Genomic DNA, 27011 nt, shown 5'->3' with positions numbered 1-27011 from the left:
GAATACAACGGATTTGGCAGGAAGAGTGTATAAAATGCATAAAACACACCGACACTGAGGAAACGAGACATATGATACTGCATGGAAATTGCAAACATGGTTTTATTGGTGGAGTGGACCTCGTATTTTCGTCAAAAGCAAAACCGGCTGATTATCAGTAGTAATTGCACAAGAGCTCTAAAATTATTGAATTTTTCCCAAGTGTCACTTTGACAGTTTTAATTTTACGAGCCGAAGGCGAGTGAAATTATTTCAAAGTGTCACGGGGGCAAAAATTCTATATTAATTTTAGGGATCGAGTGCAATTTGTTGCGATTATTTCATGAATAGAACTGTTCAAAACCAAAATTTTATTGTAATTTATTTATGTAAGTACAAATTAGTACAATTAAACACACAGTTGTTATAAAAATTTCACGGTTGAAAGTCATCACTTTTATAATTTTTAAAACATTAATTGTCATTAATGTCACTGAATATATTTTTTCGTAGCAACCAAGGGCATCTGACGTAATATACTTGACGACGAGAAATTATCAAAAATTATCGATTTAATTTAGATTTCTGTAGCTTTCTATTGGTCAGAATCTCCTATGAATGAAATAATCACGTTAACATATACCTACTTATACGGAGGTAATTATGAAATGGTAGAAATGAAAACTACTTCCAAGTTTGCTACATGAACCATCTGTTATATTTTGGATAATGTCCTTTATCTAGTCTATAATTAACCTAGGCATCATTTACAATATAAATGACGATACCGACGACAGTGACTCTGAGTATGGATCTAATTATTTATCACACTCTAAGGTAATACCTACGTTCATTTGTTTAATACAAAAAAATAGTATGTGTACTTTGTACGCACGTAAGGAGTTATACTTCTATTATGTGATTTCAACGAAACAAATATATTAAAAACAGTTTATTTGTATTTTATTTAAATACTAAACTAATTTTAATACATTAGTTTCCAAAAAATTTCCTTAAAATAATACCAATAATTAAAAAAAACTAACTTTAGACTGTCGATGTCGTGTGCGTGTAGTTCATACTGTCGGTTTTATAAAAATTCACTCTCCAAAATTTTCCCCATCGCGCCTAAAGAAGTACATCTTCACAAATTTTTTAATGTCTGAATAATTGTATATTTCTCTAAATGAATATAAAATACATTATCGGTTCAAACCGTATTTTTACTTGTCTTCGACAGTGCTTTAACTATTGGGAGAATTTGCTATGGACTTTCTCAGCACAACGGAAAATTTCAGCCAAAGCTTTCATCCCCAATCCAAAATAGTCGCAAATTCTTGAAATATACAACATAAATTCCATTCATAATTATCTTTAAATCGATATTTTTTTCTAAAATTACATAACAATTTCCTTTACCGGTTACATAATTACCAGCAGCAATCAACTCATTACCAACCTACATACAATCAATCTTTTTAATCTGGTCCAAATATTTTTTCAACCTACCTGTTCTGTAACAATGACGCATCGTTTAATTGCCGATGCTTTATTCAAAAACGATAATTTCCGGAACAAGTTTGGAAAATGGGAAGCTGAGATAAAGTTGATGGACCAAATGCCGTTTGCACCATACGAGTGTATAGCAAAAACATTTTATAATGAAAAGTGATTTATGAGGTAACATATATTGCCAATTTCTGAGTGAAAGCACAAATTATTGTAAACAAAATACTTATTTAAAAATGTTTCGAAAGGACTCGTTTCAACATTTGTCATCTTCAGCTTTATAAATTAGGAGAAGCTACATCGAGTCTAATTTAAATGAAAGTGGGAAAGTGACTGGGTTGCCAACGTTATATGGAACATCCCAAATACATAATTATTGTATCAAAATGTTTTAAAGAAGGTTATTAAAACCCCAAAAGTCCAAACGTACTCATGTAGTGACCATTTAGAAAATAAACACAATCTTTTTTCAATTCACAATACACAGAAGGAGTTATCTAAAGATTGGGAATGCTTATTGGAACCAACGCATAGAAGAAAAGTACACACTTTTAGCACAAAAATAATTAGCTAAAAATTTAATACACTTTATTAGTCTAGAAAGCCACTGCGCATCCGCTAGGAAAAATATTCTAATTCAGATCTTTTGCACAATCTTACTCAAAAAGGACTCCTTTTAACAAATTTGCATGCTGCCAGGACCAAAAGGTGGTAAAAAATTTTTTAAACGTTTTTTTTTTTGTTTTTTTTCCTAAAATTATTTTTTTTTTTGCATGGAACAAAGTTTTTTTAAGTTTTTTGGATCATTCCAAACAAAAAAGGTCTTTAGTGACTTTTCTCTAAAAATAATAGTTTTTGACATATTATAAGCGATTAAAAGTTGAAAAATTGCGAAATCGGCCATTTTTAACCCTTAAAAACTATGTGAAAAACTGAAAATTTGAATGTTGCCAAGATAGGTAGATATTCTTTAAACATCGATTGATGAAATCCCGAAGAGTTTTTTGCAAAATAATATTCAAAACTCCTTTGTTTTTTAATTGATAATCAAGCGTGAGCGACACTATTTTCCACCGACAGTATGGTGCAAATGAAAGGAATAAATTCGTTATTCCGTAAACCGGCGACTTTAAGGAAAAATCCCGAAACAGGTCGATTTGTATTTTTAAGTTACGATATTATGGCATATATGGTATACTAGTGACGTCATCCATCTGGGCGTGATGACGCAATCGATGATTTTTTTAAATGAGAATTGGGGTCGTGTGCTAGCTCATTTGAAATGTTCTTCAATTCTCTATTTAGTAATATAAACATTTATATAATTATTTATACAGGGTGTCCTTCTACTTCTTTTTTTGTCAAATAATTTAATTTAATAAAAATTTTTTGGACACCCTGTATAAATAATTATTTAAATGTTTACATCACTGAATAGAGAATTGAAGAACCTTTCAAATGGGCTACCACACGACCCCTATTCTCATTTAAAAAAATAATATATTACGTCATCACTCCCAGACGGATGACGTCACTAGTATATACCATACATGCCACAATATCATAACTTAAAAATAAAAATCAGCCTGTTGCGGGTTTTTTTCTTAAAGTAGCCGGTTTACGAAATAACGAATTTATTCCTTTCATTTGCACCATACTGTATACACATGCAACAGTGGAAAATAGTGTCGCGCACGCTTGATTATCAATTAAAAAACAAAGGAGTTTTGAATATTATATTGCAAAAACTCTTCGGCATTTCATCAATCGATGTTTAAAGAATATCTACCTACCTTGGCAACATTCAAGTTTTCAGTTTTTCACATAGTTTTTGAGGGTTAAAAATGGCCGATTTCGCAGTTTTTCAATTTTTAATCGCTTATATGTCAAAAACTATCATTTTTAGAGAAAAGTCACTAAAGACCTTTTCTGTTTGGAATGATCCAAAAAACCTAAAAAAAACTTTGTTCCATGCAAAAAAAAAATTAGGAAAAAAACAAAAAAAAACGTTTAAAAAATGTTTGACCACATTTTGGTCCTGGCAACATGCAAATTTGTTAAAAGGAATCCTTTTTGAGTAAGATTGTGCAAAAAATCTGAATTAGAATATTTTTCCTAGCGGATGCGCAGTGGCTTTCTGGACTATATAGTACATACGAAAACAAAGGTAATACAAAAAAAATTAAAATCTCCAAGAAAATTCGAAAATATAAAAAAAACAATAATCCTGAAGTCGGAGGAAATATGCGGATTAAGACAATTTAACAAACATTTTAAGAGAACAGAATGGTGGAGTAAAAATACTAATAAATAAAAAGAAATTTGCCTGGAAGAAATACAGCTAAAAACTCATAGAAAGTGATAAGAAGGAATACATTACCAAGAGAAACATAGCAAAAGGAGCAGTCAAAATGTCAAAAAGAGTAAGCCAAGAAAAATTTGGGGGTAGCTTAAACGAAGGATATAAAATAAATAAGAAATAATTCCGGACTTGCATAAAGAGGTTAAAAGACAAAGAAAGAAAAAAAAAAAGAATAGTTGAAAGACTGATGGGTTTGTACACACTTGAATGAATAAAGGAAATAAAAATCTAGTATGTCAAAGTGTGTAAATAATTTATTTCTTTAGCTGAGGGCTTTCGACATAAACGTCATCATCGGAGCTAATGGTCAAATAGTAAAAAAGTACCGTCACATTGAGGTGTAATCATGTGCATCTTATGAATATAAATATGATTTTTGATTGCAAATGCTAACTCCTGTACGGAGGACAAAGCAGCAAATAAGTTAGCTATAAAGCATATACATCGATAATAGAGAAAAGACTAACGGAGTTTGTGGAATCAAAACTGATAACAATTTAACGTATATTTCTTCTATTTTCCTTAATAGAAAGGAAAATAGAAGAATGGGAAGAACTATAGGTACTTGACATTTATTGACCAAAAGGTAGCTTCTGATTCGATTTACAGGAAAAAATATGGGAATATCTTGAACAACCAAAGTTCCTAAAGCATTAATAAGAATCATAGAAAGTACATACAAGGTAGTCAGAGGAAAAGTACAAATGGGAGGCCAAAGATCCAATGAATTCAAAATAAATGAAGGAATAAAACGTGGAGATAGTTTAAGCCCAGTGTTGTTCGTCATAATAATAGACAGAATAATTAAGAACCACAGAGCATAGGAACTTGGAACCAATTAAATTACAAAGTTTACTCTAGGCACCTGATAATTTAGTGGTAGCAAACAATATAAATGAAATGAAAAAGCTGGTGAATTCGTGGACTGAAAAAAATACTAAAAATGATAATGGAGATGAATATAAATAAAACAAAAACGATGAGAGTTAATCAAAAGCAATACCAAAACAATAGGAATATGGATGGTGGAAGATGATAATCGAATTGAGCAATAGTAGAAAAAATAACAGCGTACGAATATCTGGGCAGCGTTATGACCAATGATGACAAAATAGATGCGGAAATATTAAATAGAGGAAATAAATCGACGCGATTATATACTACACAATTAATACGCTGAAGACGCAAGGAGATTTGCTGAGCCCAATAATATTTAATATGATAATGAATGAAATCATAAAGAAAGTTAAAAAACAAGAGGATATAGAATGGGAGAAAAGGAAATAAAGATAATATGCTACTCCGACGACGCCATAATAACAGCTGAAGATGAAGATGACCTACAAAGATTAATTAAAGAATTCGAAGACACGGCGATCATATACTACATGGTGATCTCAACAGTGGAACCGAGACGATGTAAACTGGTAGTAAATAACAAAATAATAGAATAAGTGATGAAAACGGAATACTTGGGAAAAAAGCTATCAAGCTACGTGAAAGCTAAAAGTGAAAGAAAAATTACAAAAACAAGTGAATATGGTAAACAGAACAGCAGGATGTCTCAACAGAGCAGATAGGGCGAAAACACAAAGACTGCTGGAAACAGCGGAAATGAAAGTCTTACGAAAAATAACAGACCATACTCTAAAAGACAGAGTAAGAAGTGAGGAAATACGAGCGAGATGTCGTATAGATGAAGTAAACATGTGGACCAAAACAAGAAAAATAGAATGGAATCAACACATAGAAAGAATGAAAGAAAATAGAATAGTACGGATAGCACGAGACAAAATCGCAAAATTGAAGAAGATCATTGAGAAGACCTAGGAAAAGCTGGTCAGACAACGTCAATTGAAACTGAAAACCGAAGTAAAACAGCCATTGAGCCTATTTATAAAGTAGGAAAAAGAAGAAGAAGAAGAAGACAATTAATACAACAATACTATGTGTTACGGTTTTTTTTTTAACCTTCACAATTTATTTATATATTGTTATGCTCTACCTTTTCTATTTAGATTAATTAGCAAATTATTAATTTGATTGATTCCAATTATTTTATTTATTGCCTATGTAAAGACAACTAAATTCCAATTAAATTTTCTAATTAATGTTATTATCAGGGCTAATTTTGTATTTGATACAATACCTGTAATCTGTGGATTCTAGTATTTCTAGTTGCTTACTTCTTCCAGGGTAGAAACAGGGAAATTGACAACACTCAAATTCATATAAATGTAATCTATTGTTTTATCAAATGCCGTGTACATATGATTAAAAAATATTAAAATTTAACTTTGTTGCAACAATTCCTAACTTAATAAATTAATGCCCGATTTCACCAACGATACCTAAACAGTTGCCTTATTAAGTAATTCTTATCGATAGGAACTTCTTATGTCAATACTTAGGAATAATCGCATTTCACAACTAAAAGAAGTGCTTATCTAGGAAATGCTTTCCTAGGTATCACCTAGGTACGTTTGAACTATTTTTGATAAATAAAAAGAAGAATAAAATGACATTTCCTTACTTTTTCGATTATTTGTCATTATTGTTAGTTTGCCAATTTGGTTTTGTTCAGTTTTGTACTGTTATAGTTATTTTATTTAGTAGTTAGTTATTTGTGCATTAAGTTTGTATATAATAAATATAGTCTTCTATGTTATTTGTATATGTACAGTGAAATGGAGGAAAATAAAAGAGTTGTAAATTTCACATATGACGAAAAATTGAAGTTAGTTGAATTGTCATTAATGAAATAATTTTAAAATAAATAATATGTTGAAAATTGCTTTTTATTATTAATTTTTTTATGATACACTTTTAGTTATATCATGAATGGGTTTTTGAAACACAACACTAGTTTGTTAGGTAGTAGGTAGACTACATAATTTTGTCAACAGACCTGTAAAAAACTTTAAAGGATTTTCTATATTTTCCAACACATATTGTATTAATAATATAAAAGAAAATACAAAATTACAACTAATAATATACCTAATATTACAGAATAACAGAAAAATTAAGGTAAGAAGCAAATTATTGACAAACGTCACAAGTACATTAGTCAAAATTGTAAAAATATAACCCGACTGTCAACGATAAGTAATACCTAAAGTTTAGGGAGATCGAAATCCGTATCCTAACGTAAGGTAATGCTTAAGCGGTTTAGGCAATTCTTATCGTATGGTGAAATCCGTTTTAGAGTTAGGAAGTACCTAAACCCACTTAGGTAATTCTTAAATATTTAGGTATCGTTGGTGAAATCGGGCATAAAACTCTAACTCTGATATCTCCTTGTTTTGACAAAATTATTTATGTAATTAATTTCTTATTTCCTCATACTAAATTGAATGAATTTTACTTTTCTTCTTTTGAATTGATTTCTCAAATTTGAAATGACTAACTGCATTACAAAAAAAATTGTTCAATAAACAAGTAAACAAATATGGTCTTGATATAAATAACTTTTCTCCATTCAGACAAATGATTTTACTAACCTTTTATTCTTCACTCCCTCGTTTTCTGGATTGCGCTGTCCTTGATTCTCTCAACACGTACTCTCTGGTTGTTGCGAAAAAGTCCCCCTCGTCAAAACTGCTTCCAAGAAAAAACACACAGGACTTGCTCGAATATCTCGTGCACAAACGGATAATAATCAGCTATTTGTTCTAGACAAAACAAAGGAATCTCCCTCGGACCAGGAAATTAACTCTTCAACCGGCCGACGATTTGGTTTCAACTTGACTTTGCTCGCAAAGGCTGATCACACCACTCTACACTGATTATACACTTTTAAAACTCGACTGCTTTCTTCCGATGTCAATTACACAGTGTCCGTATTTTTCTCTCAAATCCATACTCTCACATCCATTATCCCTTCTCCCCATATTTTTCGTCCACTCAACAACAACCTCTCTCAAACCATTTATTTCTTAAGAAACCCAATATTCTTCCACATAACTTTTGCAATTTGTCAAATTCAAGGAAAATCATAATTAGTTATTTTCTACTTTCTACTCTTACAACTAAAATAATACCGTTTGTATACCACATTAAGATACCTTCCCCGAAGGATCTTAAAGACGTTATTGTCCCGTCAACGCTCTCTCCATTTTCTAATCACCGAAATGTTTTGTTAATGTCCCGTCAATTTCGTCGAATAATTATCACTAATCGTTTTAATTTTTCCGAAACACTTGTTTACTAGTGAAATTAAATTCTAAACAAATTTGGCCATATACAGGGTGATGAAAAACTATCATTTCATGGTCGTTGATATAAATTTAATTTTTTTGAATTTCCTTAGAAAAAAACAATTCCACAACAATATGTTAAACTGATGTAATATTTAAATACTTTAAAACCCCCTGGTTACGCCTATGGTAGCTCCTATAAAACAGTTGTTGCATTCGCGAAAAGGTTCTGTTCTGTTGATTTGTTTAAGAATGGGTTGAGATTCTAGAAATATGTTGTCTCTCTCGTTCACAAGTTGTGCATAGGTTCTTGTCACGTAACTGAATCAACCAGGGATTCCGTTCTTGAATGGTTCGTCTGAGTTGGAACTCAGATCGAATGGCATTAAGCTAAAACGGATGACATCCGGTCTGTCTTCGACTGTTCTGGAACGAGTTCGGATTGCAAGGGGTAAACCTTTACTAATCCCTTTCCATCGTCGAAAATAATACAGCCCAAGTTTATGAAAACTTATCGTCTCGAGGAGCTTGTGCCAGTGATGGATTTGGGGCTGTAAATTTTGTTGTGCCGATGGACATTTGTTTGGTTACGGGACATAACCCCTTGTGACTTGTGAGGAAAGACATCGTGACAATTCTCTTGTGGCCACCTAACACCAACAGGTAAATATGTTTAAAGATGTTATTAGGCTTATAGCCTCTAGTATTTCTACTGTCTCGTATAGTCCCTACTGACAGTGTATTTTCTCTCCTTGGTAGGCCAACTTCCTGAGGACACACTTGGGGGACTAGTGTAACTTTTAGTGTAACCAGCACCAGTAACCAGCACCAGTAACAAACCCTAGTGGACATCTAGTACCAGAGTAAGCAAGGACAGAGAAAGTCAGTACCCTTAAAATATCTTTCTTTTTTTATATATACCACATTTTTTATACTCCACAGTGTGTCCATTTTTGTACAGATCTAGGTCTTTTCTCTACCCTCATTGTACACCTGGATATAGCTATAATCAAGTAAATACAGGGTGTATATTGAATTGTACTTAGTTAGTTCCACGGGTAGACTTACAGAAGTAGGTATTTGACACTGGATGGTAGTAATGTAACGAATATTCGTATTCGCATGTATTTGCATATTCGCATTCGCGTTCGCATTCGCAAAATTTGTGCGAATGTTTTGCGAATACGAATATCAGAAAAAAAATAATTTGAAAATAACTTTAGATTAATAAAATCAAAATCTATTCTCTTTCTCATCTTTTTTTATTAAAAAAAGGTAACTTAACCTTGTATAATCAGATTATGATTTGTTTTATTATTTGGTATAATGTAATAAAGCTTAAGATTCAGATTGACTTACACTAAATATCAATTAACTTCTCATTATAAATTTAGAAAACATTTCAAAAATAGAAACAAATTAAAAAAAACTGAACATTCGCATTCGCATCCGCATTCGCGAATGTTGTTATTAGATATTCGCATTCGCATTCGTATTCGCGAATGTTTAAAAAACGACATTCGTTACATCACTACTGGATGGTATAAATTATTCACATTAATTTTGTTATAATAATATTATCATAGTATGGTACGGTACATATCTGAGTCTTGCTGAACGGAGGTACATTTTTACCATTCAGGGTGTAGTGTATATTTCTATTGACCATATCCTAGGGTTGTATATATATTATGTGATAAGTTAGGGCCTTTTGAGGACATAACAATATTCTCTATTTAACCGTTCAATAGTCTTTATATTGTTTTTATATTTTTGATTCAACTCCCCATTTATGTTTTATTTCATAGTTTATATTAAATAAATCTTTGTAGCTATGGATTGTTTTAATGCTCAGAAATAACCGGATCACATTCTACTAACCCATAATAAATCCCTGAGATGAGATAGAGAGATTAACTGAATTTTGTATAATATATTAATATTCATTTCATTTGTTCAGTAACATCTCTCGATCTTTATTTTTCCGTAACATATGTATTTAATCGAATATTTGAGAGAAATGTGCGGGGAAACAAAACGGGATAGGATACGAAATAAAGATATTTGACAAATGAAAAACTATGTATTGATGTATTGAACCAAACGACATTTCGAACAGATACATAGTTGTAGGTGTAGTCATTAATTGTGATTGCTATTGGTGGGTATAGCAGCAGCAGCCCGACAGACATGGACCATTCGCTTGGGTGAAACAAAACACCATTATCCATCTCTACAGTTGAATCGGTCTCGAGAATACGAGAATCAAGTAGTAGACTGGTCAAGTGGTCAGATACACTCTCTCAAGTCTTTGTTTCCATTCGCTATTATTCAAAGCTGACCGGGCGCGAGTGACAGGTGCACTTGTTTTGTTTTTCGAAGCGTGCAATATGTGATATTTGCAGATTCGGTTGTTTACGTTTTGGATGGATTACGACTCTTTTATTTTTTTGCTCCGGTGAGACAGGATGCGTTCGATCGGGACGTGATTTGTGAAGCTGTGATTTATTGCGTTTGTTTGGTTTGTTGACATTCATTTAAACATTAATCACATTGTATACGGTAATAGCTACAGAATTAAAATGGTTCTTTCCTTGTAAATATCATTGATAACGTGATTTATTTCATTTTTCGCCAATTTATCGGGAAAAGGCGCAAACGCGTATTTTTTACATTGAAGCAGCTCAAAACTAACTTATTTTGTTGTTTTTTCTTGATCTGCTTCTTTAAGTATCGTCTCCCAATCGAAGGTGGGATGTCATCATATTTACTGCACTCCCTACTCCGTAGAGTTATAGGTATTCTTCTCCAATCCCCAAAATGTTTCAACCATTACACCTTTTTCTATAGTCGTTCCTCCTCTTATCTTTACCTGTATTTATCAATCTTTGCATTTCATATCGCTGTCCCCTCATTACATGTCCCAGATATTATAACTTTCTTATTTTTATTGTGGTTTTTATTTCGTATTCTTTGCCCATTTCTTGTAATACTCTGTACTCTGGTGTTTGCTTCTCTGTCCATAATATTCTAAGCATCCTTTTGTAACAGCACATTTCGAATGACAGTAGCTTATTTTTTATGTGATCTAATCTAAGGTCTTTATTGCGAAGAATAGTTTTCATTTATACAACCACAGTTTTTACTATTTCTATCCTGGACCTTATTTATGATAAATTTGATCATTATTTTCGGAAATCCAGGTTACCAGGTACCTATATTATGCATTTATCAACCCTTTATATCGGTACATTTCCCAATTGTATGTTTGTTTGTATATTTTTGTTTTCTTTGTTATTATCATACCTATATTTAGTGTTTTTTCTATTTCATTTTAGTTCATATTTTTCATAGCAACTTATTGTCTTGTTTGATAGTACCCAGTTGGAGTTTAGTTGTTTAGTTGTCATCTGAATAAATATCTTCTTATGTTATTAATTGTTTTTCCGTTAATTATTATTCCTTCTCTTTCAGATGATACGGCTTCTTCAAAATTGGATTCACTATATACATTGAATAGTAATGCAGACAGTATACATTTCTGCCTAACTCCTCTCCTGATTTCAATTTCTGAAGTGGGTTCATTATCTACTATAATTTCTGCTCTTTGATTCCAGTAAAGTTTTATTAATATTTTTTTAAAACTAATAAGTATTTTGATAAATTTAAACGCAGAATGAAAGATTGCATTATTACCAAGGGCCGAAAATCCCTGAAAACTTCTATAATATTTATTATAATAATAGAACTTACATTCTTATAGGTCTGGATCCCGCGTATAAAAAAAGTTGATTAATAGCAAGCTGAAAATTTGTTAATAGCTTAAGGGTGTCTAATCGGATAAACTTTGATATATGAGAACACTGGATTAGGGGAAGTTTTAATTGTGGAACAGGTTAAAAACTTGGACCGGTCATACCACGAAAACGTCACATGTATTTTATCCGACAGAACTTCCAATTGATTTGTTACCCTGTCATTAAACTCTAATGCAAAAATCAGACTGCTATTTATCACCAAATGGGCATTTTAATGAGTGGAACACGTAGAACACGTCAAATGACAGGAATTATGGCAGGTGATAAATAGCAGTCTGATTTTTGCATGAGAGTTTAATGAAAGGGTAACAAATCAATTGGAACTTCTGTCGGACAAAATACATGTGACGTTTTCGTGTTCTGACCGTTCCAAATTTTTAACCTGTTCCACAATTAAAACTTCCTCTGTTTCAGTGTTCCCATATATCAAAGTTTGTCCGACTAGACACCCTTAAGCTATTAACAAATTTTCAGCTTGCTATTAATCAACTTTTTTTCATACGCGGAATCCAGACCTATTAAACGCTAAAATGTTGCAAAACCTCTAAATTTTGAAGAACCGCTTGGATTGACATGAAATTTGGCACACACAGCTAATAAACCAAAGATGATATTGTGCACAAAAGTGATATTGTGCTAATGTCGGCTTTTGCCCTGGGGGTGAGTTTCACCCCTCTCGGGGGTTAAAAAATATATTTCCAAAATAAGTCCGGAAATGGATAAACTGACTAATTCTAAGCAACTTGTGTTCTATAGAGTTTTTTCACCAAGTTAATATTTTTCGAATGATTTGCGAGTGAATATGTCCATCTTTCAACTAAATAGCCACGTTTTTAGACGGTTTTTATATGAAATATGAACATATATTCGTCAAATTCCAAATCGAATATTTTAACCTGAAATATCCAAAAAATGAAGCACGGTCTGGGGAAAACTCATTACAACTTTTTTAAAGTGTAAACAATCTTTATTTTCGTTTTATAAAAAAAAATTCAAAAGTAAACAAGTTCCGCTTAAAATAAAGTTGGTCCCTGTACTTCGGTAAAAAATCCGGAAAATCACCCCCTAATTAGCATCTCAAATGAACTTAATCGTTACCACTTCACAAGTTTCTTTACTTGTGTCTGTATTGTTTATATCATCTGTAAATTTCGTCGGTTCAAAGTCCTTATTTTTGAAAGGGCTGTAGTTAAAAGGGCTTGAACGAGTAACTAATCACAAGTGTATGCAAATTTAGAAACACCAAATCTTAATAAATTTTTGTCTTATAGAAAAACAAAAAAACACAGTATATTCAGAAAAGCAAAGCCGATATTTTTTATTGTTTGAGATTTTTGATATCTCTAACAATTTTTAAGTTATTTAAAAAAAATATTTTTTCAAAATTAAAAATTTTAAAAATTTTACTTTAAAACCAATTTTTTTTAAATACCTAAGCACTTTGTATCGGTGAACCTTACAGATCATAAATTATAAACACAACACAAGTACAGTAACTTGTAAAGCGGTACCGCTTAATTTTATTCAAGTTGCTAATTAGGTGATGATCTTCCCAATTTTATTTTGCCAAAACAAAAGGGACCAACTTTATTTTGAGCGTAACTTGCTTACATTTGATGTTTGAAATTTTTTTTAAAAACAGGAATAAAGATTTTCTTAAACACTTTAAAAAAGTTGTAATGAGTTTCCCCAAAAAGTGCTTCAGTTCTTGGATATTCCACGTTGAAATACTCTGTTTGAAATTTGGCGAATATGCTTCTTTTCATGAGCATTTTTCAGTGCGTCACAAATGATAGAAAAAAAGGTAAGTCCGTGATAATATACATTTTACTGACATGACATTTTAGTTAAATCTGACATTTGTCAAATTTTATTTGCAATTTTGGCATAAAAACAAATCAATTCTGTTTATTGCATTTATAAAATGGTATTTTCTTTGATTTGTATAGTCTTATAAATTGTACAGATTATATTCGTAGTTATATTATATAATTCGAAAATAATTTTTATTTCGATTATAGCGCCATCTATTGACAACTAGAATAAATGTTATAAATGTCACCGACGAAATGTAATCACCGACGTGCGTTTTTTTCTGTCTCATGCAATTTAACGCGTTAGAAAGAAATCGAAAAACTATGACGCACTGAAAGATCCTCATGAGAAAAAGCATATAAACCTATTTTTAATGAGCTATAACTCTGCTTCTACTAGGTCTGGAGACCTTATACATACACCATTTTTTTAAATTATTTACATGATATATTTTTTGTAAAAACGTTTTTTTCGATAAAATAATTACTTTTTAAATTATTAGCGAAAAACCGCCTAAAAACGTGGTTATTTTGTTTAAAAATGAACATATATTCTTTACTCGCAAATAACTCGAAAAGTATTGACTCGGCGAAAAATCTCTGTAGAGCAAAAGTTGCTTAAATTAGTCAGTTTATCTATTTCCGGACTTATTTTCTACATATGTATATTCTTTCACACCCGAGAGGGGGTGAAAATCACCCCCAGGCCAAAATCACACATCTAACGATATTAAGTTTTTTTCTATGACATATTAGCTATAGGTCTGGATCCCGTGTTTGAAAAAAAAGTTGATTAATAGCAAGCTGAAAATTTGTTAATAGCTTAAAGGTGTCTGGTCGGATAAACTTTGATATATGAGAACACTGGAACAGGGGCAGTTTTAATTGTGGAACAGGTTAAAAATTTGGAACGGTCACACCACGAAAACGGCACATTTATTTTGTCCGACAGAACAGACTTAAACTCTCCGAACAGAGATTAAACTCTCATGCAAAAATCAGACTGCTGTTTATCACCTGTCATAATTCCTGTCATTTGATATATTCTACATGTTCCACTCATTAAGACTCCCATTTGGTGATAGATAGCAGTTTGATTTTTGCATGAGAGTTTAATCTCTTTTCGAATAGTTTAAGTCTGTTCTGTCGGACAAAAGACATGTGCTGTTTTCGTGGTCTGACCGTTCCAAATTTTTAACCTGTTCCACAATTAAAACTTCCCCTGTTCCAGTGTTCCATTATATCAAAGTTTATCCGACTAGACACCCTTAAGCTATTAACAAATTTTCAGCTTGCTATTAATCAACTTTTTTTTCATACGCGGGATCCAGACCTACTATGCGTATGCCAAATTTCATGTCAATCCAAGTGGTTCTTTAAAATTTACAGCAAAAACCGTGAAATAATGTTTGAAATTAGTTACAGGGATAAAAAAGGAGAAAATTTAGTGTGCTTTTTATTTTCAAATATTTCATTCAAATAAAAACATTTGTGTTTATTTTAAGGGACTTTCGGCCCTCAGTAATAATGTTATCTTCAATGCTGCGTTTAAATTTTTTAATAGTCCAGGGCGCATCTGTTTTGAGATGGACGTTGAGAGTTGGCTCAAATTTTTTTGAAGAAATTGCTTGAAAATAAATCAGATAATAATATTTGAGTTATCGTCCCTCTCAAAAGGGTCCGGAATATTGTTTAAATAATCAAAATGTCAAAAAATTAAGGAAAAATTCGATTTTTTTTCGTTTTTTGATTATAACTGTAAAAGTATTCATTTCCGAGAAAAGTTTTACTGACATAAAAGTTGCGTAATTAAATTTCCTACAATATAGAATTGGTAAAAAATTTTAAAAATAGTCACCCTTGTTGCAAAATATCAATAATTGTATATTCCATATTTCACCCAGAAAAGCTTTATGATACAGTAAAACAATACTGTAAATTTAATTAAGATCGGTTCAATATATTTTGCAAAATAAATTTTGCAATCCAGCTTTCGCAAAAAAAATTCATTTTTTCAAAATGTTACAGGACTGAAAATAAAGCAGATAGCAAGTTGAAATTTTTTTTGCTTATAGAAGTGTACTGTACCTTTCATTTGCAATTTGCAAAATTAAAATCGATTAATTACCACGGCGTCAGGAAATTTTTTAAATAAACATTAATTTTTGGTGCTACGCGCAGGACAGCGGTGTTCGATTCACACAAGTTGATTTCCACCAAAATTTCTTCTAATCTTTATCTAATATATTATTTTCTTACTCTATATTTTGTTGTATTTTAATATTTTAATTCCACAAAAATCAAACTAATTTTATTATTGTTTGTGAAATATTGTTTAAACAATTGCATATGTTTAAAAATAATAAACTTTTATTCTCCAAGTTAAAATATATAAACAATAAAGTTTTTGCTAATAAAAGTACTATTTCAAAGTATAGAGTATGTGTTTTTATTTTGCAATAAACAAATTTATTTATTTATACCGAAATTTAATAAAAATTAAAATGTATCAATCATTATCAAAGGTCATTGGAATGCCCAATAAGAGCAAACTATCCGCTGTTCTGCGCGTAGCACCAATAAGAATGTTTATTTAAAAAAATTCCTGACGCCGTGGTAGTTAATCGATTTTAATTTTGCAAAAATTGCAAATGAAAGGTACAGTAAACTTCTATAAGCAAAAAAAATTTCAACTTATCTGCTTTATTTTCAGTCCTGTAACATTTTGAAAAAATGAATTTTTTTTGCGAAAGCTGGATTTCAAAATTTATTTTGCAAAATCTGTTAAACCGATCTTAATGAAATTTACAGTATTATTTTACTGTATCATAAAGTGTTTCTGGGTGAAATATGAAGGTCCTAGGTGTAGCATAAATGGTTGAAGAACGTAAAATTCGAATACTTGTTTTTGTATGTTTTTTTCGCAATTATTGCTATTTTGCAACAAGGGTGACTATTTTTTAAATTCTTAACCAATTCTCTATTGTAGGAAATTTAATTACGCAACTTTTATGTCAGTACAACTTTTCTCGTAAATGAATACTTTATAAGTTATAATCAAAAAACGAAGAAAAAAATCGAATTTGTCCTTCATTTTTTGACATTTTGATTATTTAAACAATGTTCCGGACCTTTTTGAGAGGGAGGATAACTCAAATATTATTATTCAATATATTTTCAAGCAATTTCTGCAAAAAAATTTGAGTCACCTCTCAACGTCCAAATGTGCTAATATTTTTACAGATGAGCCCTGGTCTATAAATGCACTTGTTAGGTTTCTCAGGATTCCAAAAAGATGCCACTTTAACTACTCTTTTTAATATCTTTAAAACCACACCATCTTCTTATTCTGCTTCCATCTGTTTTTTTTTCTATTGTCTTTGAACATTTCATGATCAATTAGAATCTTTGCTTTTAAATCCTTTCTGATTTATGTATTGCTATTCTTTGATGTGGTTTTTGGTATCTTTGGTTTATTAGTAAGGCTACACTTTCATTGGCCCTGTTTTATTTGGCTGATCCACTGTAGGTTGGTATATATTCACGTAAATTTGATTGTCTGTCATTTCTGTTTTGTTTCCCTTAGAGCGCATATATCTGTTTTTCTTTCGGCACTCGGGTTATACCTTGGACTCTTGTATTGAGCAATCTAATCATTTAATAATTCCTTCCATTAAAATTCTTTTTGTTTTTCCAGTTTATCGTCTTTTTATTTTGAGAAATATTTTCTAGGCTTATATGAATGATTCTTTTTATATGAATGAAGTTTCTTTGGTTTTCCTGATACAAAATTAATAAAAATTACGTCGTTTTCAGCTTGTAAAAAAACCTGTTTAGTAAGCGACACACGCTATGCATTTTACATGGGATCTGTTTAGGTCTTGTCAAGATAAATTTTATCGATGTATTATCCCATCTGATCATTTTAATTTTAGTATATTTCGTTTTCCTCGCTCATCCTCTATATGGTAGTTAGTGTATCTACTTTTTTCTAGTTTTTAATGTAAAATATGACAAGGTGATACAAGAGAGAAATACCAGCAGATATGTAGGTACTTTTCATTTAGGTATTACTAAATACAAGAAATTGTATTACAACTTATTAAATACACAACAAAATAATATGCAACTCTGGAAGGATACCAACAGAATGGGTTAAGTCTGAGTTTTTTGCACAACCAAAAAAACCAGAAGCCAAAAAATGCGAACAATAATGCAATAAAATTGACTTACGCTCCTTCTCAAATATGCCCGGAACATTAATAAAAAAAAAATTAAAATATTTAACAATTTCGAAAAACATCGATTTTTTCTAATTTCTTTGCTTATACCTTTAAAACGATTCGTTTTGGAACAAAGACGTAAAAAAATAAAATAAAGATAATTGAATTTTGTATAATATACAACTAGTTAAAAATGTCTTAAAGTATTACCCTTTCTGCAATTTAGCAATAAATACAAAATAAGGGGTCAAAATAAGCCTGTTGTTATTCAATGTTTTTTAAAAACTTTGGTGGCACTTAGAACCTTAGTAATTCGCTTAGAAAATTCTTATAACATACTTAAACAGTCTACCAAATTTCATTAAAGTCGACCTAATAGATTTTGTATAATAAATTTGCAATCTAAATTTATTTAATAAAGTACAAATTTTTTAAAAACTTTCTGAACAAAAAGTAGACCATTTAGAAGTTGGCTAATTTTTTTACATATAAAGAGGCGCTCTACCCGTCTAATACACTTTACAGAATTAAAATCGGATTATTTAAGGGGCCTCAGCAATGTTTAAAAATTATAAACAATTTTTTGGCTTATAAAAAAAATGTTTTGTTTAAAAATAAAAAAATAAAGTTTTAGCAATGCAAACAATCAAAACCGGTATAATTTGACTTAAAATTTCAAATGCTGTTAGCAGAATTGCTTTTTTATTTTTTAATCAAAAGTTATTCGGGTTCAAAAATTGAAATTTTTCGATTTTTTAAAAGTTCAACCGCGTTTATCTCAAAAACTATGCATCCTACGAAACAACAAGAACATTTTTTTCTTAGAATTACCCAAGAAATACAAAAAAATGTTTTATTTTGCGAAAAATCGCTGGTATGTATTTCCTCCAGGTCTTTATTTATAACAATCTTATCGACATCTGGATCACTGTTACCCCAAAAATTCGTGTTCTACGGGTCAAAATACATTAAAAACTTGGGTAAGTCCATCTAATTACAGGAGGCCGTTGCATCCCCTGCTGGCGACAGCGTTAATTTGTTTATAATCCAAAAAATTCTTTATCACTGTAAAACATTGTGAGGCTACCTAAATACTCCGATTTTATTTCTGTAAGGTGTATTAGATAGGTCGAGCGCCTGTTTATATGTAAAAAAATTAGCCAGTTTTTAAATGGTCTACTTTTTGTTCAGAAAATTTTTAAAGAATTTGAACTTTTTTAAAAACATTTAGATTGCAAAATTATTATGCAAAATATATTAGGTGGATTTTAATGAAATTTGGTGGACGGTTTATAGACCAGGAACGATCTGTTTTGAGGTGGATGTGAGAGGTGGCATTCGGATTTTTGCAGATAAAATTAGGTGACAACTTCGGTAATTATAATTTACTTATGCTACTTCTCAAATATACCCGGAACATTAATAAAAAAATTAAAATATGTAAAAATTTCGAAAAACATCGATTTTTTTCAAATTTCATTGCTTATAACTTTAAAACGATTCATTTTGGAACAAAGTCGGACAGAAATAAAATATAGATAATTGAATTTTGCAGGAGATACGACTGGTTTAAAATGTCTTAAATTATTACCCTTTCTGCAAAATAGCAATAAATACAAAATAAGGGGGCAAAATAAGCCTGTTCTTATTCAATGTTTTTCAACCACTTTGGTTGCACTTAGAACCTTCATAATTCGCTTAAAAAATTCTTACAACATACTTAATCTGTCCATCAAATTTCATTAAAATCGACATAATAGATTTTGCATAATAATTTTGCAATCTAAATTTTTTTAAAAAAGTTCAAATTTTTTAAAAACTTTTTGAACAAAAAGTAAACCGTTTAGAAGTTTGATAATTTTTTTACATATCAAAAGGCGCTCTACCTATCTAATACACTTGACAGAATTAAAATCGGATTATTTAAGCGGCTTCAGCTCTGTTTTAAAGTTATAAACAATTTTTTGGCTTTTAAGCAAATATTGTGAGGGCGTTTGAGTTGGAATAAATTCATTTTTTCAAGAATGAACGGCTCTGGAGGTAAATCCCGAAACAGGTCGATTTTTATATTTAAATTATAATTTTTTGGCATATATATCATACTAGTGACGTCATCCATCTGGGTGCGATGACGTAATCGATGATTTTTTAAAATGATGATAGGGGTCGTGTGCTAGCTTATTCGAAAGGTTATTCAATTCTCTATTCACTAATATAGACATTAACATAATTATTTATACAGCGTGCTAAAAATTTTTTTTTAATTAATTGAGACAAAAAGAAGAAAGTGTTTAATTTATATAATTCGAAACACATTTTACTGTTATCCTAAAACAGAAAAAAAATTTTATTTGATAAATAACTGAAAAATGAATTTATTTCAACTCAAACGTTCTCACTGTATTTGTTTATAAGCCAAAAAATTGTTTATAACTTCAAAACAGTGCGGAGGCCGGTTAAATAATCCAATTTTAGCTCTGTGAAGTGTAGTAGATAGGTAGAGCGCCTCTTTATATAGTCCAGGAACCGAAGCTTTTCACCTCGCAATTTTTACAGAATGGATCGATTTGCTTGAAAATTTAAGGATAAGTAGTGGATAGTCCAAGGATCAAAATCTATATAATGCCGAAAGGCGCTTTTACCATGGGGGTGGTTGCCACCCCATCTCGGGGGTTGAAATTTTTTATTATAATTTTGACTGCAAAAGTTGATAAAAACATTCATTTTAAGCAAAAATTGCTGTATACATTTTTTTGATAAAATTAATAGGGTTCGATTTATTCGCTATCGAAAGTGTTAGTTTTATATCGACAAAATCAATGTTTTTCGGTATTATACCCATTTACTGTTCACTCAATTTTTGTCGTAGAAAAAAGTTTTGCAATCCAATTTATTGGAAATTAAATAAGCTACAATTTTATATTTAAATATTTTTTCGTATCTCTGATGCTACTCTTTCTATTCTAAAGCAAAAGGCATTTTTTACCAAACTACAAAAATTCGTTATTCGCTTTTAACTACATTTCTTTAAAAACTAATCATTCTAATCCAGTCAAACTTCTGGAATCTATTAATAATACATAAATAAAGAATAATGAATAAGGCAGATGACTAAGAACACCGCTAACTTACATTATTATGCTTCCAATTGGATGCCTCCTTTTTTCTTTTTATTAAAAAAATATATTGATTATTTAACCGTAACTTTTTTATTTTTTATCCTAGAAAGTTTGTTAAAAAAGAATTTTGTAGGTTTTTACAGGATGTATAGGGCTATTAATATTATATCATTGTAAAATCCTGATTCGTGAAAAGAGGTGACTTTGAAAGGGTTGGTAAAGGTGGTTTTTGCATGTTATTACAAGATTTAATTTTCAATAGCTCACTCAATTTTTGCCGTAGAAAAAATTTTTGCAAACCAATTTCTTAGCAATTAAGTAAGCTACAATTTTATATTTAAATAGTTTTTCGTATCTCTGATGCTAATCTTTCTATTCTGAAGAAATGGGCTTTTTTTACCAAACTACAAAAATTCGTTATTCGCTTTTAACTCATTTTTTTTTAAACTAATCATTCTAAGCCGGTCAAAGCTCTAGAGCCTATTAACAATACATAAATTAAGAAGACCAAATAAGGTTAATGATCAAATTTAATTAGGGTGGAGAGTAGGGGGAAGTTTACGATCAGTTTCTCGCTGAAAAAAATAGGGACTGACATTCTTTTTACTATAAGTCACTTAATTTTTGAGCTAGAGACTATTTTTTTATTTCCCGAGATAGACATTTTTAAATACTTTAAATTAGCTTCAACAAGTTATCCTCGAAAATGCATAGTTTTCCCGTCTTTTGACTTTGAAACTACAATATTCAGCATTTTACGAAGAAGAGTTAACATATAATAAAGTATAGCTCGATTACTATTGATCTTAAATCAAATTATAAAAAACGGTTTTGTTTATTTTTTCAAAAGGTACATTTTTGTTAAGCAAACTTGTTTTGATGGAACAAAAACTTTTTGAGTTATTAGCAGAAACTAATTTGATTTTTTGAATGAACAAAAAAAAATGTATAGAACGTTTTTTGCTTAGAATGAATGTGTTTACCAACTTTTGTTGTCAAAATAAAATAAAAAATTTCCACCCCCGAGATGGGGTGGCAACAACCCCCATGGTAAAAGCGCCTTTCGGCCTCATATAGATTTTGATCCTTGGACTATCCACTACTTATTCTCAAATTTTCAAGCAAATCGATCCATTCTGTAAAAATTGCGAGGTTTTGTCCTATTTTAAGCTTTATTACTTGGACTAATATGTAAAAAAAATTAGCAAACTTCTAAATGGTCTACTTTTTGTTCAGAAAGTTTTTAAAAATTTTTAACTTTTTTAAAAAATTTAGATTGCAAAATTATTATGCAAAATCTATTAAGTCGATTTTAATGAAATTTGGTGGACAATTTAAGTATATTGTAAGAATTTTCTAACCGAATTACGAAGGTTCTAAGTGCAACCAAAGTGGTTGAAAAACATTTAATAAAAAGAGGCTTAAAGGCCCCTTTTTTGTATTTATTTCTATTTTAAAGAAAGGTTAATAATTTAAGACATTTTTAACCGGACGAATATGATATATACAAAATTCAATTATCTTTATTTTATTCACCCACAACTTTTTTCCAAAATGAATCGTTTTAAAGTTATAAGCAAAAAAATTGGAAAAAATTGATATTTTTCGAAATTGTTATATATTTTAATTTTTTTAATAATGCTCCGGGCATATTTGAGAAGGAGCATTAGTCAATTATTATTATTGAAGCTAACCTAACCTAATTTTATCTGCAAAAATCCGAATGCCACCTCACACATCTAAAAATAGACGATTTTTCACAGATCCGTAATGATCTATTAAGTATCTTATAAGAATTACTTAAGCGAATTACGAAGGTTCTACGTGCAACTAAAGTGTCTGAAAAACATTGAACAAAAATAGGCTTATTTTACCCCCTGATTTTGTATTTATTGCTATTGTGCAGAAAAGGTAATAATTTAAGACATTTTTAACCAGTCGTATATCATACAAAATTCAATAGGGATGTTCACTAATTTTTAAATATAGTTAAATTCAATAGATTACAAGGTATATAATAACGTAACAATCATAAAACTCTTTAAAAATGTATATTTTTTAAGATAAATGAGTTCATAATGTTGATTTTCTTGGAGGCTAGAAAAACGGTACCCTGCAGCGAGGCTACGGTCTGTGACGTCAGCAGTCGTAACGTCTTTGATCGACGACTAGTTTTGTATACTTATTTACTCAGTATATTTGAATGTGCGCAGTTTTTTACGTATTTAATTATTAAAAATAAAGCCAAATAAGTGGTGTTTTGTTCCTGGGTTTGTAAATACATCAAAAAACAGTTCTGACAAGATGTTTATTACCGTTTCAGCCAATTTAAAACAGAAAAAGAAATGGTTTGTTTCAGCTAGAACTTAAAATAACTAACTTAAGGAACTAACTTAATAAAATAAACATTATAGAAGTTTTCCAGAGACTTTCGGCCCTTGGTAATAATGTAATTGTTCTTTCTGCATTTACATTTTTCAAAAATACTTATTAGTTTTCTCAGGATTCGAAAAAAATGAATGAATTTAAATAGCATCGGACCAAGATTTTGCACCTACCCCCTTAAAGAGTAAATGAAAAAGTTTCGGGACCTCAAATTTGTATTCCTTAAACTGGGATATTCCTAAAAACGGGATTCTAATAATACATACAGTAAGAGTAAACCTTGAAATAACTACATGTGGATGTAGGTATGACTTTATATTATATTAAAATCATTAATAATTTAGTGAAAAGATTGGTTGAAATGAAAATGTATAATACCCAAGTTCAAAAATATTTTTTACCTTGGAACAGTTGTCAACTCGAAATACGAAACAACCGAAATAAGATCTAGAGTTGAAAAGGACATAGCAACATTTAACAATATGCATGAGAAATATTTTCACCCATTGCGACATAATATCTCTCCCACTAAAAATGCGGCTGCTAAAATGTTATTATTTCCGGTCTTGCTATATGGCTCAGAGGCCTGGACAATAATGGAAACATTAATGAAAAGCTAGAGGCATTCGAGATGTGGGTGTACCTACGTATCCTCAAAATATCCTGGGCGACCCACACCAACGTACAGGTATTGCGTCGAATGGGAAAACAAAAAGAAATCTCTTTTACAATTAAGAAACGAAATCTTAAATATTTCGGTCATATCATGAGGCATGATAAATATCGTATACTCCAACTGATAACGCAAGGTAAAATAGAGAGCAAACGGGGACCCGGAAGAAAAGACACTCATGACTTAAAAACTTATGCCAATGATTTGGACAAAAATCGATCGAGTTATTCAGAAACGCCTCAAATGAAATTAAAATTGCCATGATGATAGCCAACGTCCACAACGGACAAGGCACATGAAGAAGAATAAAAATATTTTTAATACACCTAACCAAGGTAAAGTAATAACCAGCCAATGTATTTATACAATATGCATGCGTACAATGCAAGCATACAACTTTCTCTATTTTTTTTTGTGGAGTATTAAGCATTTATTTTTTTAGCTTAAAGAAGACATGGAAAATTATATGGAATATACACTCAGTAAAGCTGTGGTAGATTTATTTTTTTACAAGATGCCAATAAATCATACACCATTGTTACATCTACACTACAGTCGGTAGTTTATACGAATCGGCTTTCTGAAAACCTTCTTCCATTTTATTTGTTTATTTTTGTAAAACCCAAAATATGTCCTTACAAACAGTCTATCCACTTTAAACTAAACAAATTCGCTATAAAACTCCATTTTAACCCTGATAAAACAAGAAGAGAACAAAATAAAATGACCTGAAACGTGAAACAGGTAAACAGTAACACTATGAGAATGGCGCGCGCTTGGAGTATGCAACTAGTGACGTCAGGCCAATAGAGAAGCGTTCTTGAAATTTAAAATAATGCTAGATTTCTAATAAAGATTTTTTATAGAAAGACTTTTTCAATTTTGTTGAAATTTTGGACAATTATTCCTAGGGTGTTTCTTAATCGTTTTACATGTTTGAAATGACTTTTTAATTTTTTGTGAACATCCCTATTATCTCTATTTTAAAGTTATAAGCAACGAAAGTATAGAAAAAATTTGATGTTTATCGAAATTTTTAAATATTTTAATTTTTTTATTAATGTTCCGGGCATATTTGATAAGGAGCATAAGTCAATTATATTTATTGAAGTTGTCACCTAACTTTATCTGCAAAAATCCGAATACCACTTCTCAGATCCACCTCAAAACAGTTCCACCCTGGTCTATAAATTTGTTCGTTTGTAAAGGTAATTGTAAAAAAATAATTAATAAATAATAAAATTACTTAATCGATTTTACAAATATTTAGTAAATTTTAAAAATACAGAAAATAAATTGTATGAAGCTTGGTGCTAGTCTACAGGACCCCATACTGTCGCACTTTTTTGACGAAACCTTTTGACGAAGCCTTCGTTGTATTAATATTTCGTCCATGTACCTAATACGAACCACTGACGGTTTTACTGTTTATAGCCACTTATTTAAATATAACTAATAATTTTATTATGAAAGAACTTTTGGTAATTCACAAAAAGCATTATGTAGAGTCTGGATTATATCTTGAGTTGCAATAAACATGCAGAAGTGCAGGAAAGAATTATTGATTCATTTCATATTCAAGCATCATCTAAAAATAGCTAAGTCTTTGGGAAAAATAAACCTATTCACTCGAGTGTTTTCGGTATAATGGGAATTTAAATTACTTATATATGTTGTGGATGGTATATGGATGCGCCTAAAGTGGATGACGTGGAAAATCACAAACATTTTAAAAATAAAAATTTCGAGAAAATAAACGCAACAGTAATATTACTATTATCCGTTGTAAGGATAATAACAATACATTAACGATCCCATCTCAAAACTGTCCAGAAATCAACATGGTAACTAAAACAGACAAAAAAATGTATTGAGGTCAAAGAAATAATATATGATGCACAGAAATAAAAATGCACAGGTAATGTGAAATACTACTACTACTATCGGTTTACAGCGTTCTCCGACGCCTTCCGACTCCTAACCGCCATTCTTCTCTGTTTAACCATAGACCTGGAGGGATTTCTCTTTCCTCTAGTTCTTTTTCAATTCCCTCCCTCCAGCTTCTTCTCGGCCTTCCTCTTTTTCTTCTCCCTTGTGGTGTCCATGCCAAAATCTGTTTAGGGATCCTGTCATCTGGCATTCTCTGTACATGGCCGTACCATACCAATTGTTTTGTTTTTATGTCATCAAGTATTGTATGTGTTACTCCCATCATTTCTCGTATTCTCTCGTTCGGTATCCGATCTCTTCTTGATTTGCCTGCTGCTCTTCTCCAGAAGTCCATTTCTGTTACTAGTAACATTTATATATTATATATACATTTACATATATATATTATAAATATGTAATTATGATGTCAATGCTATATATACCTCATAAGTGCAGACTAACACTGAGACAACACGAACTATGGAAAAGCTAAAGAAATAGAAATCCTTGGAAGAATTCACGGAAAAATTGAGCAGGAAAAACAGTAATGTTGACAACGTAGTAACAGAAGTAAGAGCGAATATATTTCTAAGAATAAAAAGGAAATATTGAAACCTTCTCTCTGATATGCCGATTAGTCTAGTCGCAACATAGGGGGTCCAGTGGGCACTTTTAGCTCGCCGCGATTTGATGGTGGTATTATAGGTTTTTTGGGTCGCTGAATCCAATGGAAATGATCTGGAAGCCCAAATATGGTGCGTTTAATTGTTATTAACAAATTATGGTAAAATTAGGTGTTTTTCAGGAATAATTAGAAGCCCTGTAAATAAATTGATAGTGTTAAGGTCTTCTCTGGTGTATTTTTGGTCGCAGAATCGAATGCGACTAGTCTCGATTAGTCAAAATACTTTCTTATTTTGTTGATAACAAAATAATTGTTTATTCGCCGAAAAGCTCGAAATGCGCTATCTACAGCAAGTTTGTAGTCTTTTTCATAGTAT

General features: G+C 30.8%; 1 protein-coding gene across 4 annotated transcripts in view; it reads left to right on the top strand.

The window, feature by feature from the left end:
- The first annotated feature begins 10248 nt into the window (after window positions 1-10248).
- Window positions 10249-27011, top strand: part of LOC126886755 (A disintegrin and metalloproteinase with thrombospondin motifs 7) — a 285039-nt gene continuing 268276 nt past the window's right edge. For 3 of the 4 annotated variants that reach the window (XM_050653778.1, XM_050653777.1, XM_050653775.1), the window contains exon 1: window positions 10249-10570. The gene's annotated coding sequence lies outside the window, so the exon portion shown is untranslated. Of the gene's footprint in view, window positions 10612-27011 lie in introns of all 4 variants that reach the window. The other variant, XM_050653776.1, reaches the window with a different exon arrangement.

The sequence above is a fragment of the Diabrotica virgifera genome, chromosome 6 (assembly GCF_917563875.1).
Source record: "Diabrotica virgifera virgifera chromosome 6, PGI_DIABVI_V3a".
NCBI classification, from domain to species: domain Eukaryota; kingdom Metazoa; phylum Arthropoda; class Insecta; order Coleoptera; family Chrysomelidae; genus Diabrotica; species Diabrotica virgifera.
This window is presented reverse-complemented; position numbering and strand designations above follow the sequence as displayed.